General features: G+C 37.2%; 1 pseudogene; it reads left to right on the forward strand.

Moving 5' to 3' along the window:
- Positions 1-17,249, forward strand: part of LOC129050285 (ADAMTS-like protein 3) — a 122,119-nt pseudogene that overhangs the window by 18,372 nt on the left and 86,498 nt on the right.

The raw sequence follows: 17,249 nt of genomic DNA on the forward strand, positions 1-17,249 counted from the left end.
TTGTTTGTTTATTCAAGTTTAACAAAATGAGCTATGAGCTTAACTGGAGGACGATGTGGCCAGTATATCTCATTGCCTGATGATGTCTTTAGGTGTTCTATTTTGAAATGCTTTGATTTCCCAGTGAAGGCCATTCTGAGTCCAATATTTTAGGAATGAAGTGAGGCAGAAAGCTGGGATATCAGCATTAAATACATTAATTTGTATTTAATCCCTGTTTTCAGTATAGTACTCTTGCCCTTAATTGTACCCAGTTATCTCTTGCTCCAGAAAATTGCTGTTTTACCCTCTTTAGATAATAACATGCAGTCATGCCAAAGTAAGGGAGGTCAGCTGGAGATTTAATCTCTTTTTAAACAGACTCAATCAGTCATACTGTTTTGACCCCAACTTTATCCTGCTTTCAAAAGTATCTGATTTACCACCTCTGAAGTCTTTTGTGAGTTCTGCAGAGCTAATTGAGTTGCTTCTAGGAATTCCCTACTGCCATCTTAGGATTTACCTTTTTTGGGGGCTGAGAAATCAAAAGATATCCTTAATATGAAATAAGTAATTTAAATAACACCATAATTATTATGGAAAATTGAATTTATAATATAAAAACTCTCCCCTCAGTCTTAAGGCCTAGATGGTTTCACTGGCAAATTCTACCAAGCATTTAAAGGAGAATTTACACCAATTCCATATAATTTCTTCCAGAAAACAGAAGGGAAGGAATACTTTCCAATTCATTTTATGAATCTAGTATGACTTTGATACAAAACCATACAAAGACTATACAAAGAAGCAAACAACAAACCAATATATCTCATGAATATAGAAGTAAAAATTATTAATACAATCCTGTCAAAAGTATTAAGAAATATATAAAAGGAATTATACACCATAACCAAATGGGGTTTATTAGAGGAACGTAAGGCTGTTTCAGTATTTGAAAGTCAATCAATGTAATCCAGCTAATTAATAGACTAAGGAAGAAAAAATGTATAGGATCTTATCAATCGATACAGAAAAAATATTTGACAAAGTCACCAATTCATGAAGAGCTCTCAGAAAAATAGAAACAGATATCAAATTAATAAAAAATTTAAGAACCTTGAACTAATATTGTATATTATAATTGGCAGTGAAAGACTGAATGCTTTCCCCCTAAGGTATAGAATAAGGTGGGGATGTCTGTCTCACCACTCTTACCATAGGAGAAGAAAAATAAAACTGTCTTTGTTTGCAGATGACATTTTTGTCCACGTAGAAAATTCCAAGGAATCTACAAGGTAACTTCTAAAACTAAAAAGTGAGTCTGGCAAGGTCCTGGATACAAAATAAAAATACAGAAATTGATTGTATTTCTCTTACTAGTGATGAGCACATAGATAACAAAATTTAAAAATACAGTGCCATTAATAATCATTCAAAAAAGTTAAATGCTAAGGTGTAAATCTAACAGAACATGTATAGGACTTGTATGCCTAATACTGCAATGTGCTAATGAAAGAGAAACCCTAATAAAATACCTAGGAATACATTTAGCCAAGGAGGTGAAAGATCTCTACAATGAAAACTATAAAACATCGATGAAAGAAATGGAAGAAGACACAAATAAATGGAACGATATTCCATATTCATAGATTGGAAAAAACAATATTAAAATGTTGATACTACCCAAAGTGATCTACAGATTCAGTGTAATCTCTGTCAAAATCTCAATGACATTCTTCACAGAAATAGAAAAAACAATCCTGAAATTTGTATGGAACCATAAAAGACCCCAAATAAATTAAGCAATCTTGATCAAAAAGAACAAATCTGGAGGCATTATACTACCTGACTTCAAAATATGCTACAAAGCTGTAGTAAGCAAAACACAATGGCAATGGCATAAAAACAGACAAGTTGTCCGATGGAACAGAATACAGAGCTCCGAAATAAGTCTACACATTTACAGCCCACTGACTTTTTACAAAGCTGTCAAGAACACGGGGAAAAGACAGTCGTCTCTTCAATAAATGGTGTTGGGAAAACTAGATATCCACATGAAGAAGAATGAAATTATTTCATACCATATAGAAAAATCAACTAAGTCCAGGCGCAGTGGCTCACACCTGTAATCCCAACACTTTGGGAGGCCAAGGCGGCAGATCACGAGGTCAGGATATCGAGACCATCCTGGCTAACATGGTGAAACCCCGTCTCTAGTAAAAAAAATACAAAAAATTAGCTGGGCTTGGTAGCAGGCCCCTGTAGTCCTAGCTACTCGGGAGGCTGAGGCAGGAGAATGGCGTGAACCCGGGAGGCGGAGCTTACAGTGAGCCGAGATGCGCCACTGCACTCCAGCCTAGGTGACAGAGTGAGTGAGACACTCCGTCTCAAAAAAAAAAAAAAAAAAAAAGAAAAAAAAAATCAACTAAAAATAGATTAAAGATTAAAATGTAAGAAATTTAACATCCAGAAGAAACGTAGGAGAAAAGCTCTATGACATTTGTCTGGGAAATGATTATTTTACACATGACCCCAAAAGCACAGAAAAATGTGGACAAATGGGATTACATCAAACTAAAATGCTTCTGTACAACAAAGGAAACAGTCAACAGAGTGAAGAGATAACCTACAGAATGGGAGAAAGTATTTGCAAGCTATGCATCTGCCATGGGGTTAATATCCAAAATATATGACAAACTCAGTAGCAAGAAAAAAATAACCTGATTAAAAAATGGGCAAAGGACCCAAACAGACATTTCTTAAAATATATACAATGGCCAAAAGATATATGAAAAAATGTTCAACATCAGTAATTATCAGGGAAATGCAACCTAAACCACAATGAGATATCATCTCACACCTGTTAAGATGGCTATTAAAAAGACAAAAGACAACAAGTATTGGCAAGGATGCAGAGAAAAGGGAACCCTTGCACCCTGTTGGCGAGAATGTAAATTGGTACAGCTGCTATGAAAAACAGTATAAGGGTTCCTCAAGATATTAAAAATAGAGATATCAGCTGGGCTTATGCCTGTAATCCCAGCACTTTGGGAGGTCAAGACGGGTGGAGCAACTGAGGTCAGGAGTTCGAGACCAGCCTGGCTAACATGGCAAAACCCTGTCTCTACTAAAGATACAAAATTAGCCAGGTGAGGTGGCGCATGCCTGTAATCCCAGCTACTCAGAAGGCTGAGGCAGGAGAATCGCTTGAACCTGGGAGGCAGAGGTTGCAGTGAGTCGAGATTGTGCCACTGCACACCATGCACACCAGCCTGGGCAGTGGAGTGAGACTCTGTCTCAAAAAAAAAAAAAAAAAAAAAAAGATACCATATGATCCAGCGGTCTCACTACTGGATATATATCCAAAGGAAATGAAATCAAGATATCAAAGAGATATCGCACTTCCATGTTTGTTGCAGTGTTTTCACAATAGCCAAGGTATGGAAACAACTAAGTGTCTATCAGTGAATGAATGGTTAAAGAAAATGGTATATATACACAATATAATACCGTTCAGCCATGAAAAATGAAGGAAGTCCTATTATTCATGACAATGTGGATGAACATGGAAGACAGTATTTAAGTGATGTAAGTTAGGCACAGGAAGGCAAATACCACATAATCTCACTCATATATAGACGCTAAAATAGTTGATCTCATAGAAAAAGAGTAGAAAGGCAGTTGCTAGGGGTTAGGGTGATTGAGGAGGGGAGTTGGGGACGTGTTGGTGGAAGGATACAAAATTTCAGTTAGGGAAGAGGAATAAGTTTAACAGATCTATTGTGCAACAGTGTCATTGTAGTTAATATATTGTATTATTGAAAATTGCTGAGACTGGATGTTAAGTATTATCACCACAAAAATAACTCTGTGAGATAATGGATACGTCAGTTTGATTTAGTCATTCCACAATGTATAGATACTTTAAAACATCACATATTATACACGATAAATACATACAATTTTATCTGTTGGTGTTTTGTTGTTGTTGTTTGAGACGAAGTCTCGCTTTGTTGCCCAGGCTGGGGTGCAGTGGTGCGATCTCTTCTCACTGCAACCTCTGCATCCCAGGTTCAAGGGATTCTCCTGCCTCTACCTCCCGAGTAGCTGGGATTACAGGCATGTGCCACTATGTCCGGCTAATTTTTGTACTTTTAGTAGAGACGGGGTTTCACCATGTTGGACGGACTGGTCTTGAATTCCTGACCTCAAGTGATCTGCCTGCCTCGGCCTCCCAAAGTGCTGGGATTATGGGTGTGTATCTGTTGATTTTTAAAAGACATTTTAAAAGAATAGAGTGGGAGGAATCAGCTTACTTAATATCAAGATTTACTATATGGCTGCAGTAATGAGAGCAGTGGTATTGGCAGAGGAATTAACAAATGAGATCAACAGGAGAAAATATTTGAAAATCACCTAACAAAGGACTAGTATCTCTATTAAGAACCCTCAAATATCAACAATTAAAAATCAAACATTCTAATTCGAAAATGAACAAAGGACACGAATGGATATTTTACCCAAGAGAATACATAGATGGCAAATAAGCACATAAAAATATGTTCAACACTACTGGCTATTAAGGAAATGCAAATTAAAACTGCAATAAGATATCATTACCTACCTATCAGAATAGCTTTCAAAAGGTCCCCAACATGAAATACTGGCAAGGATGCAGAGAAAGAGTGTTACTCATACATTGGTTCTGAGAATGTAAAATCATATAGCCATCCTGGAAAATAGGCAGTTTCTTTTAAAAAATAAGCATGCAACTACCATACAACTGAGCAATTGCACTCCTGGGCATTTTTCTCAGATAAATGAAGACTTAGGTTCACAATAAAACCTGTACATGAATGTTTATGCCAGTTTTACTCACAGTGGCCAAAAGGTGGAAACAATCCCAATGCACTTTAGTGGGAGAATCATTAAACAAATGGTGTTACATCCATACCAGGTAATGCTACACAGCAGTAAATGGAAATGAACCATTGATAGACACAACAATCTGGGTGAATCTCCAGAGAATTACAATGAAGTTATAAAAATCCAGTCTCTAAAGCTTACATACTGTATTTAACTTATGTAATATTCTTGAAATGACAGAAAATATAGAAAAGGAGAACAGTAGTTGCTAGGTGTTAAGGACGGGAGGAGAGGAGATGCAGCTATAAAAGGCTACTTGCAGAATTCTTGTGATGATAGAAATGTTGTGTACATTACCTGTATTAATATCAGTCTCCTAGCTGTATTCTTGTAGTAGAGTTTTGCAAGATGTTACCTTGGAGGGATTCATGGGGTCTCTTTTTATTATTTTCCAACAAATGTATGTGATTTACAATTATTATTATTATTATTTGAGATGGAGTCTCGCTCTGTTGTCCAGGCTTGAGTGCAGTGGCACAATCTCGGCTCACTGCAACCTCTGCCTCCTGGATTCAAGCAATTCTCCCACCTCAGCCTCCCAAGTAGCTGGGATTACAGGCGCATGCCACCATGCCCGGCTAATTTTTTGTATTTTTACTGGAGACTGGGTCTCACCATGTTGGCCAGGCTGGACTTGAACTCCTGACCTCAAGTGATCCACCTGCCTTGTCCTCCCAAAGTGCTGGGATTACAGGCATGAACCACCGTGCCCAGCCGATTTGCAATTATTTTAAATAGAAGATTTAATTTAATTAAAAAAAAAAACTAGAAATGCCAGGCAAAATAGGACATACATTTAAAGCAACAACAACAACAACAAAACTAAAGTTGAACCTACAAGAAATTAAGGGAAATCCATGGGGCCAACAGCAAAGGGTAAACTGAATGCCAAACTAGTAAGAGCATAACTGATTCTGTGCCTGCCCTGGTATATATCCCAGAGAAATGTGTAAATATGCCTAACATGGTGGTGTAAGATTGCTCATTGCAGAACTGTGGGTGCAGTTTAAAATTTGAAACCAACTTCCAAATGAAGATTTGGAACAATCTTCATCAACATTTAGGAAAATTGATCAATGAAGAATAAAGAGAATTGATAAATAAATTTTGGTATATTTATAAAATGGGATTCCTACAGATCTCTAAAAGTGAATGAATTAGAGTTACATCTGTTAACATGGATACCCTCAAAAACAGTTTTCAGAGAAAGAGAAAAACTGCAGAAGATTTTTTGTACAATATGATTCCATGTACTCAGTTACCTCTCCTATTTCTGATGTAGTATTTGCTTAACTTTTTCATTTCTTAGGACTAATATAGCATTCTTTAGTCTATTTCTACACAAACCTTAGCCTACATTCTGAAATTTGCTTTTAGGCCTGAGAATCTCCAAATTTGCCTGCTCCCTGAGCTCATCTAATTTAAACAGGTATCTGAGGGTAGAAAACATCCTAAATCAAATGTGTATATATGTATTTGCATATATGTGCATAAATTGAGAGAATAATAGTTTCTGTGGTATTTCAGAAGTAAGATAAGTGTATGTCATTGCATGTGCTCTCCCAGCTTGGTTCCTGGCATGGGGTCAGACCTGTGGCACACCCACTTTTTCCGTGTCTAAGAAACAGGGACAGGCCGGGAGCGGTGGCTCATGCCTGTAATCCCAGCACTTTGGGAGGCTGAGGCAGGCGGATCACGAGGTCAGGAGTTCGAGACCATCCTGACCAACATAGTGAAACCCCGTCTCTACTAAAAATACAAAAATTAGCCGGGCGTGGTAGTGCGCGCCTGTAATCTCAGCTACTCAGGAGGCTAAGGCAGGAGAATCACTTGAACCTGGGAGGTGGAGTTTGCAGTGAGCCAAGATTGCGCCATTGCACTCCAGCCTGGGCGACAGAGTGGGACTCTGTTTCAAAAAATAAATAAATAAAAACAAAAAAGAAACAGGGACAATAACACCACTTTTTGGCTGTAGTGAAATTAGATTAATTCAAAAGCATGGTAGCAGGTTCTTTAATAATTCACTCATTCCTGCTCCCCACATTTTAGGCAGCTGCAAATCTTGATCATTCCTGACCCATTCCCATATTAAGAACTTTCACTGTCATTTTGGAAGTACTCTGAGATTTTTTAAGAAGGAAACCTACTTCCCTTGGAATGCTTATCAGGTCTCTTTATCCTTGAACTGCCTTAGAGACTATTAAGTCTTCATAAATATTGAATGCTTGTGGTCAGTCTTTCTTGGAAGAGGAATATGGAGGTGATTACATATAAAACCAAACTGAAAGCCATCCCAAAGCTTTAGAAAGCATTTTAGTGCCTTCCCTTTTCATCAGTGTGCTCCTTCAAATTCATGATTTAGGGTATTCATGATTTAGGAAAATAGCAAATGTAGCTATTTTCCTCATATATTTCTTGTGGATAAAGTTATTTCAGAATTTGATTACTTTAAATAATCAGTTCTTTTGCACTGCAAACCACAGGCCAGCCAGAATGTCTCTTTCTCTTGCAGAAGTGTGTAACTTGATATTCTAGTTAAGTGCCAATCATGGGAAACACAGGTTTAAGTTAACTACTATTTTAAAAATTAAAATATTTTTATTCTTCAAAACACATACTTCTCAGGCTTTATGACACCATTATTTGAGCCAATATACCATCAAATGAATATAATAAATTATAGTGCTATGAACTCCAGGGAAATTTTATTAATGTTTTTAATATATCCTCATGTGGAATCAACATGTTTTTTATATATTCATAAATTTATGACTTCAAAACTCTTCAGTACAGGATGTTACGAATGTTGTAATGGATAGAAAATACATAATTGTGAAATGATGTTCTTGAATTTTCAAACACTCCTGATAATCATTAGCTCTTGCATATACTAATTACAATGAAATTAAAAACTTTGAAGTAATATTTCTGCAACTTAGTTGCTTTGGCCCAAAGGAATTATTCCAGAATAAGCTGGCAGGTTCCTGCTTGGGGAATTAGGATTCCAATGTCCTTAACTTTAAAATAACTTGCATTTCATTTAATGCCTGTTTCATAAAGTAGTCATTCATTTTCATACTAAATTGTAACCGAAGCAAGCCACATCAATAGAGGCCAGTCACTGGGTTTACTGTGTATTAGGTTGGACAAAGTAAAATAGAATGTTAAAAATGGTCACCAGGTGGTTGGGTTTAAAAATAAAAACCTTGCTACTGACTTACAAAGGAAACTGAGAAGTAATCTCCCTGAATCTTTACATCCATATCCTGGTACATAGTAGGTTCACCATAAGGCATTGTTGAAGGAAGAATGAGTCCAAAATGGTGCATTATGTTTTGAAAATTCGTGACATAAAATGCTCTGTTTTTCATATCACCATGCTGCAATTGTAGTGGGATTTGTAGTAGAGTTGTACATACTTTTCAGGTTTATATTTTCAGGCTCAACACTCAAGATGCAAATTAGTGACTCCTGGAAACTCAGCTTACAATTAGGACACAGCAGGTGGTAATGGAGTGTAGACCATTGCCATACACATGGTCTACACTGAAGGCCTGAGACACAGCCATAAGACACCTTTCATATATTCTTTCCTTACCTTTTAGTTTTAAGTTTGTTTTTACAAGAACAGTTTTTAATATAAATAGCTAAAATTAAGCAGCTACTAAAAATGCATCTGAAAAATTATTTCTGAAAATGTTTAAAGAAAATGCCATTTTTATTGTTTCAACAATTTTTGTATTCCAGTATTCCCGTCAATTCAAATATATATTTTTTAACCTGTGACTCTCTAATTTGCTTGTTCCCTTGAAATTAGCATCAAAAGCTTTTTATAGCTGCAAGTCAGCATGGTACAAAAAGCTTTTTGGTTATCACTTCCCTAACCTGTTAGCAACTTCCCTCAACTGGGGCTTTTCCAAAATAAGAGAGTAATTTCAATTACTTCTTCACTTTTCCTATTATTTATTTTCTTCTTTTGTTCATACATAAAAAGCAAAATGAAGTAGGCCATGTAAGCGAATGACCTTTTCCATAGGCATAGCTGTTGTTTCCCAGTAGAATGGAGTCATTTCTCCTTGACCAAGAGAAAGACTTCTCCACACCAATATATTTTTTTCTACCAGCCTCCCAGTTTGATGTTGCTTGAATGTTTAAAATTTGATGTACTCTTAGCAAGATTTTAATACATTTAAGAATCAAATACCTATAACAAAATTTTAAAAACAGAAATATGCATTGTTACAAAATATTAAGACACAGCCAACCCATTGTGATAATCTGGGAAGATGTTCTGAACCACAAATCAAGAAAGCGCATCTACCTAAATACGATTTAACTACAAATTAGGTAACGTTTTTGGAGGCAGCTATAATGCTGTTCTTTTCACTCCAAAATGTCCTTCTCCCAAAGCCTTCTAAATCTAATTAGGGATTGAACCACCTCAAAAACACAAGATGTGAGGAGATAAGGGGTACAAGTTGCAGCTGGAACAGAAAGTTTCAGGTGAAGATGGTATGAAATGGAAATGGAGGAGGGAGAGTTTGAGAAAAACTGCAAAGGAAAAAGAGTGGAAGTTAATATTAAAAATGTACCGGACACAATAAAATACAGAATAAGCACTACAGAAAATTAAAATCAGTAGTGTGGAGGAATATCTGTAGAAGATTTCTTATAAGCACAAGAAAAGGTCAACGAAATGAGATATATATATTTATAAGAGGAAGTCATAGATGGACCAATGAAGAAATAATAGATGCAGAGAGAGGGAGCTCCAGCATCAGAATTACAGGCATTTATGGAACAAGAGCAGTAATCAAAATCATAATCTGAGAATAATCAGCAGCATTGTAAATAAAGACCTTGAGTATTCCATTCAAAAAGGCTCACCATTTTCGGTAAAGACTGGATACATCCTGATTATAACTTAAATTTTATATCAAATACTAACACAACAAAACCAAAGTACTATAAGCTTTCAGGCAGAAACATAAAACACACAAGCAAAGGAATAATCAGATTTCTCCTCTGCAGGTCTCAATGTCAAGGGTCAATGAAGTGTGTTTACAGCTTTGAGGAAAAAGAAGTAGTACCATATCATGCAGCATTGCCTTTCCTGTATGAAATGCAAAGATTGAATCATATGCCAGCCATGCATCCAACTAATAATACTTAGCCAGACAAGAGTTAAAAACTCATACATGAAAAATTGATATTATGAAAGGACTGGGATTTGTTTTAAAATACTTCTAAATATGTATTGTATGTGTGGACAAAAATGAAAACCTAAAGATGTTTAGCAAATAATTTTTATATCATATAAAAAAGAGCAGACTCAGAAATCCCACTTCTAGGTATTTACCCAAGAGAAATGAAAAACTTTGTTAACATAAATCCTGCATGTGAATGTTTATAGCATTTTTTCATACTTACCCAAAACTAAAAGCAACTCAAATATCTAGCTGGTGAATGAATAAACAAACAGTTGTACGTATGTGCAATAGAATGCCAGTCAGCAATTAAAAAGGTGCAAACTATAGATACCTGCAACCACAAGAATGATTTTCAAATATATTATGCTAAAAAGTCAGTCTCAAAAAGCTACATATGGTGTGATTCCATTTATGTAACATTTTGGAAATGGCAGATTGTAGGGACAAAACCAACCAGTGGTTGCCAGGAGCTGAGGGTGGGGGAAGAGGCTGACTATACAGGGGCAACCTGAGAGCATTTTTGGGGTGATGGAATTGTTCCAAATATTGGTTGTGGTAGTGGTTACACAACTGTATGGGTTTGTCAAAACTTAAAATTGTATACATCCCAAATAGAATTTTAATATATGTGAGTTTTTAAGTAGGGAAAAAGAGAAGCAGTGTAATCACGAAAGGTAATATCGACATAGCAATGTGAACATACTTAAACACTGAACCACACACTTCAAAGTGGTTAGGATGGTAAATTTTATGTTATGTGTATTTTGTCACAATTTTTAAAATTTTAAATTTAAAGCTACCAAAATAATGTTTGTATAATGGACTATGATGTAATCATTAAAGTAATTTTTCCAAAGAATTATCAGTGAAATGAGAAAATGCTTATAATATTAGATTAAAACAAATACTAGGGTGAATTAACAGTATGATTTTCAATCCTGTAAATGGCAGAAACAATGGAGGATTAAATGACAAAAGAATAAAGTTCTTGGTGACAGGATTTTGAGTGTCTACCTCTATACTTCTTGGCACATTACTGGTTTGCACTTATTCCTTTTGTAATCAAGAAAAATGGAAGCATCAGAAAGCATATGCAATGAGTGTTACATTGCTGACTCTATCAATCATTTCATATAGGCTCATATTTAAATCATACTGGCAAAAAAAATGACCTCCTATCCACTTTAAAATTATTTGTTCCCATAGAAATAAATATTTTAATAACAATTGAAATAGTATCTATTGACTTTTAATTCAAAATGATTAAGCCTGTGTTTAGCTCTCCTGGCTCCAAATTTGCCGTTGAATTCACCAGGAAATCATAAAGGGAAAAAATATGTAACTCCATTGAAAAACTGGGAAAAGTGCCATGAAGAGATCAGATATTTTTAAGGAGTTTATGTAAAATATAGAAGACAAACACTGGACTGAGGAAAGTACCCGTTGGATGGAATTCCAGTCTCCCAAAGGAAAACTCTGCCTGGAAAATGAGTGGCAGGGTCCCAGAGCTAGTGGCTGTTGGGGAAGATAGGTTATGTGGTGGTCATCCCTGGAAAATTCTCAAACTTACCAGTATTAGCATCCCAAGAATGCTGTTCCAGTATGACTTTGTAGAATCCCATTTGGTAAGGTCAATGGTTGAAATAAAATAGGCTGGCTGCAGTAGCTCACGCCTGAAATCCCAGCACTTTGGGAGGCCGGGGCGGGTGGATTGCTTGAGGCCAGGAGTTCGAAACCAGCCTAGCCAACATGATGTAACCCCATCTCTACTAAAAATACAAAAATTAGCTGGGCGTGGGGGTGTGCGCCTGCAATCCCAGCTACTCTGGAGGCTGAAGCTGGAGAATTGCTTGAACCTGGGAGACGGAGGTTGCAGTGAGCCGAGATCAAGCCATTGCACTCCAGCCTGGGTGACAGAGTGAGACTCTGTCTCAAAAAAAAAGGAAGCGTTACTTCAAGCAAATTTCTAACAGAGACTGTTGTACTAATTAAAGGAAGACAGCGAGTGCCCTGCTAACTTGAGTTGCTTCAGTAACGGAAGAGAAATGTCCTAGTGGAGACATGCTACACAAATGCTCCTACATGTACCTTTTCCCCTTTTCATTATAGAAAAGAATACATGTATTCACACATGAGACACACACGTATTGTACATTAATTGTAGTGGTTATATGGACCCTTGGGTAAGAATTGCATGTGAGTACTACTATTAACTAAAGAATTCATTCTTATTTAATATGACACTTCCACAAGACTTTTTGGCCCCCGAACCTTGAAAATTAGTTTCTTAGAATTAAACTTTGAATCTTTGGGGTAATGTGCACTAGTAAAAGTTTTACAGGGAACCAATGCCTTGTATTTGCTTTTTTTTTTTTAATGCTTGCCTCTTCTATGAAATCATTATTTCTTCTTTCTTTTTTCCTTTAGGAATTGTGAAGGGCAGAACATTCGGTACAAGACATGCAGCAATCATGTAAGTCCTAAAATAAAATTATTTTATCCAATACAATATGTTCTTAAGTTAAAATATTCCAATGTGTACTCTAAAACTAATGGTCTCTTAATACCCTTTGTGGAAAACTTAAGTATTTCTTTAATTGACAACAGATTTTGTATATCAAATATCTTCCATTTATACTACCTTTTTAGGCCATATCACATTCATGATCTAATTTGGTAAGTATTTAATAATTTCTGAAGTCATAGAAACAATATAATATCAGCAAGCTCCTTCAAAGTTCAGAATGCTTTTATGTTCATTATCTTACCTGACTTTCACCCTGTCTCTGGGCAGCTGAGGTGCGGCTATTTCTCTTTTGCGAGTGAGAGGACTGAGGCTGAGCGAGGTAAAATTATTTTTCGAAGGTCACATAGGAAGAGTAGACTTACTTGAACTGGTCTGTTGTTATTTCTACCTCAGTGTCATGGAATACTATAGGTGACCCATCAGCAAATCACACAGAAATATACAAAACCCTACTCTTATTTTACATCAGTCAACACTAAAAATAAAAATTCAAATATCTTGCTTTAGAAATTTGAAAATAAGGCCAGGCGCATTGGCTCATGCCTGTAATCCTAGCACTTTGGGAGGCTGAGGCAGGCGGATCACTTTAGGGTAAAAGTTCAAGACCAACCTGGCCAATGTAGTGAAACCCCATCTCTAGAAAAATACAAACTTAGCTGGGCTTGGTGATGCATACCTGTAGTCCCAGCTACTTTGGAGGCTGAGGCAGGAGAACTGCTTGAGTCGGAGGTTGCAATGAGCCAGGATCGCGCCACTGCACTCCAGCCTGGGTGACAGAGTGAGACTCTGTCTCAAAAAAAAAAAAAAAAAATGACAAAAAATAAACACTAGAAAGAATCCATTCTATTTTCCATTCAAAACATTTCCTAGTTATCAGTAAGAAGCTAACTAGAGGTACTTGGCACTTGCCTCCTCATACACAAAAAGACCAAAACAACAAATAAACAACTACAATTAGACTAGAGTGTCTGAGGGAGAGCACTGGAGTATAGCAAGGGAATAGCAGAATGCCTGTGGCACACAGTAACTCAAGATGGCAGCATAGGGAGGAGGGCGAAGTACTCTGCCTCTACTACTCCATCTCCCCTGTCGGGTAAGCAGGGAGCCCCCAGTAGCCCCTATTACCACTGCAGACACATGTAGTCCTTGCTACAGGAGAATGCGGCAGTCCTCACAGGCCCTGAGCCCAGTTTCAGGGAGCTGCCTGGAGTTCCCACAGCTGCATTGCTTCATAGTAGGAGCTCACATTGTGCACTGCCCACCTGCCATGACCCAGGCTGTTATGGCACAGTGCCACCCTGAAACTGGAGCCACTGCTAGAGTGTGCTCTACTCTGGGGAACAGTAACCACTGATCTTTCCATCCCTGAGGCTCCACTATCATTCTTACATGCTCACACAGATGACTGCAGCACCACAACCCCAGCTATTTAGAACCTAGGCCCAGTGAAATGGTGGTGACTCTTGCATCCAAGTCCACATGGCACCCTTCCCTGCAAAGAACAGGTGATCCTGCACAGTTGTGCATGTACCTCCAGCTTGAGAACCAGCCTGGTGACCCTTTCTCTGGCAAAGCTGCACCACTACTGCTCTAAACTCCTGCAGCCTAGGCCATTGAGGCGTTCACAGATATTACTACATGGATTACAGCTGATGAAACTGTATGGAGACCCAACTACTGTGTCCACCCAGAACCAATGTGAATTCACACTACTCAGCTGACACCCTAGGACACATTTTTAGGAAAAAGTCTTTCCTTATAAAAGCTACTCTGTAAAATTAGAAGCAAAAACAGATTCAGTAGATGCACAGATATCAAAGTAGATACACAAGGCTGGGTGTGGTGGCTCACGCCTGTAATCCCAGCACTTTGAGAGGCGGGGGCAGGCAGATAACTTGAAGTCAGGAGTTTAAGACAAGCCTGGCCAACATGGTGTAACCCTGTCTCTATGAAAATACAAAAATCAGCCAGGTGTGGTGGCACACACCTGTAATCCCAGCTACTTGGGAGGTGAGGCAGGAGAATCGCTTGAACCTGAGAAGTGGAGGTTGCAGTGAGCTGAGATCACACCACTGCACTCCAGCCTGGGTGACAGAACCAGATTCCATCTCAAACAAACAAGCAAAAAACAAAGCAAAGTAGATACACAAGAAACTTGAGAAAGCAAAGAAACATGACACCTTCAAAGGAATACAATTCTCCAGTAACCCCAAAGAAAAGGAAACTTACAAAATGCCTGAAAAAGAATTCAAAGTAGTGATCTTAGGGAAACTTGTGAGATACAGAAGAATACAGATAAAAAATTTAATGAAATCATTTGAATTTACAATAGCTATATTTACAATAGCTACCAAAAAGTAAGATACTCAGGAATAAATTTAACCAAGAAAGTAAAAGATCTTTACATTAAAAATTATAAAACATTAATGGCCGGGCATGGTGGCTCACGCCTGTAATCCCAGCACTTTGGGAGGCTGAGGCAGGTGGATCACGAGGTCAGGAATTCAAGACCAGCCTGGCCAACATACTGAAACCCCATCTCTACTAAAAATACAAAAAATTAGCTGGGTGTGGTGGCAGGCAATTGTAATCCCAGCTACTTGGGAGGCTGAGGCAGGAGAATCACTCGAACCCAGGAGGTGGGGGTTGCAGTGAGCTGAGATTGCGCCATTGCACTCCAGCCTGGGCGACAGTGCAAGACTCTGTCTCAATAAATAAATAAATTAATTAATTAAATAAAACAGTAATGAAATAAAGAGGGTGCAAAAAGAGGTTCTCATGGATTGGAAAAATTCATATTGTTAAAATGTCCTTACTATCCAAAGTGATACACAGATTTAATACAATCCCTGTTAAAATTCCAGTGACATTCTTCACAGAAAAAAAGAAACCGTAAAACTTGTATAGAATCACAAAAAGACTCTGAACACCCAAAGCAATCTTGATGAAAAACAAACAGACACTGGAGGCATCACATTACCTGACTTCAAAATATACCACAAAGTGATAGTAACTAAAACAGCACGACATTGGTGTAAAAATACACGTAGATCAATGGCACAGATTAGAGAGTCCAGAAATAAGTCCACATACCTACAGCCAACTGATTTTCAACAAGGGTGCCAAGAATACACACTGGGGAAGGGACAGTGTCTTCAATAAATGATGCTGGGAAAATTGGATGTCTATATGCAGAAGAATAAAACTGGACCCCTATCTCTCACCGTGTACAAAATCCAACTAAAAATAAAGACTTAAATGTAAGACTTGAAAATATGAAACTGATAGAAGAAAACAGAGAAAATACTTCATGACGTTGGACTGGGTAAGGATTTTTAAAATATGACCTCAAAAGCACAGACAATAAAAGCAAAAATAGACAAATGGGATTATATTAAACTAAAAAGCTTATGTACATCAAAGAGAACAATCAAGAGTAAAGAGACAACCTGTAGAATGGGAGAAAATATTTGCAAACTAGACAGCTGGACAAGGAAATAATATTTAGAATATATAAGGAATTCAAACAACTCAATAGCAAAAAAACCCAAAACAAGTAATTTGATTTAAAAATGGGCAAAAGGCCTTAATGGACATTTCTCAATAGAAGACATAAATACCAACCCAGGTGTATGAAAAAATGCTTAACATCACTAATCATCAGAGAAATACAAATCAAAACCACTATATCACCTAATTCCACTTAAAATGATTATTATCACAAAGACAAAAGACAAGTGTTTCTGAGGATGTGGAGAAAAGGGAACCCTTATATGTTATTAGTGAGAATGTAAATTAGTTCAGTGTTTGTGAAAAATAGTATGGAGTTCCTCAAAATTTTAAAAATAGAACTACCATATGATCCAGCAATCCCATGACTGATTATATATTCAGAGGAAATGAAATCAGTATATCACAGAGATATCCTCACTCACGTGTTTATTGTAGCACTATTCACAATAGCCAAGGTATGGAATCAACTTAAGTGTCCAACAATGAATGAATGGATAAAGAAAATGTGGTATATATACGCAATGAAATACTATGCAGCCATAAAAAGAAGGAAGTGCTGTTATTTGTGACATGGATGAATCTAGAGGATATTATGTTAAGTGAAATAATCCAGGCACAGAAAGACAAATATCACATAATCTCATTCATATATGGAATCCAAAAAAAAACTTGATATCATAAAAGTGGGCAATAGAACAGTGGTTACCAGAGACTGGGGAGGGCAGGGGGCAGGTAGAGATTGGGAGAGGTTAGTCAAGAAAGTTACAACTAGCAAGGAAGGATGATTTTTGGTGTCCTATTGCACAGTAGAGTAACTATAGTAAACAGCGAGACATTGTATATCTCAATTTAGCCAGAAGAGAGGATCTCGAATGTTCCCACTACAAAGAAATGATAAATTTTTGAGGTGGTGAACATGCTAATTACCCTAATTTGTTCATTATGTAATGTATACATGTATTGAAACATCACATTGTTCCCCATAAATATGTGCAATTTGTGGAGCCCTAAGGAGTTGAAAGAAAACTGAAAAAATGGGCTTAGCTGGCAGAAACAGAAATAGGGGGTAGAGAGGAACAAATGTTCTGAGAAGT

This window comes from Pongo abelii, chromosome 16 (assembly GCF_028885655.2).
Source record: "Pongo abelii isolate AG06213 chromosome 16, NHGRI_mPonAbe1-v2.0_pri, whole genome shotgun sequence".
NCBI lineage: Eukaryota > Metazoa > Chordata > Mammalia > Primates > Hominidae > Pongo > Pongo abelii.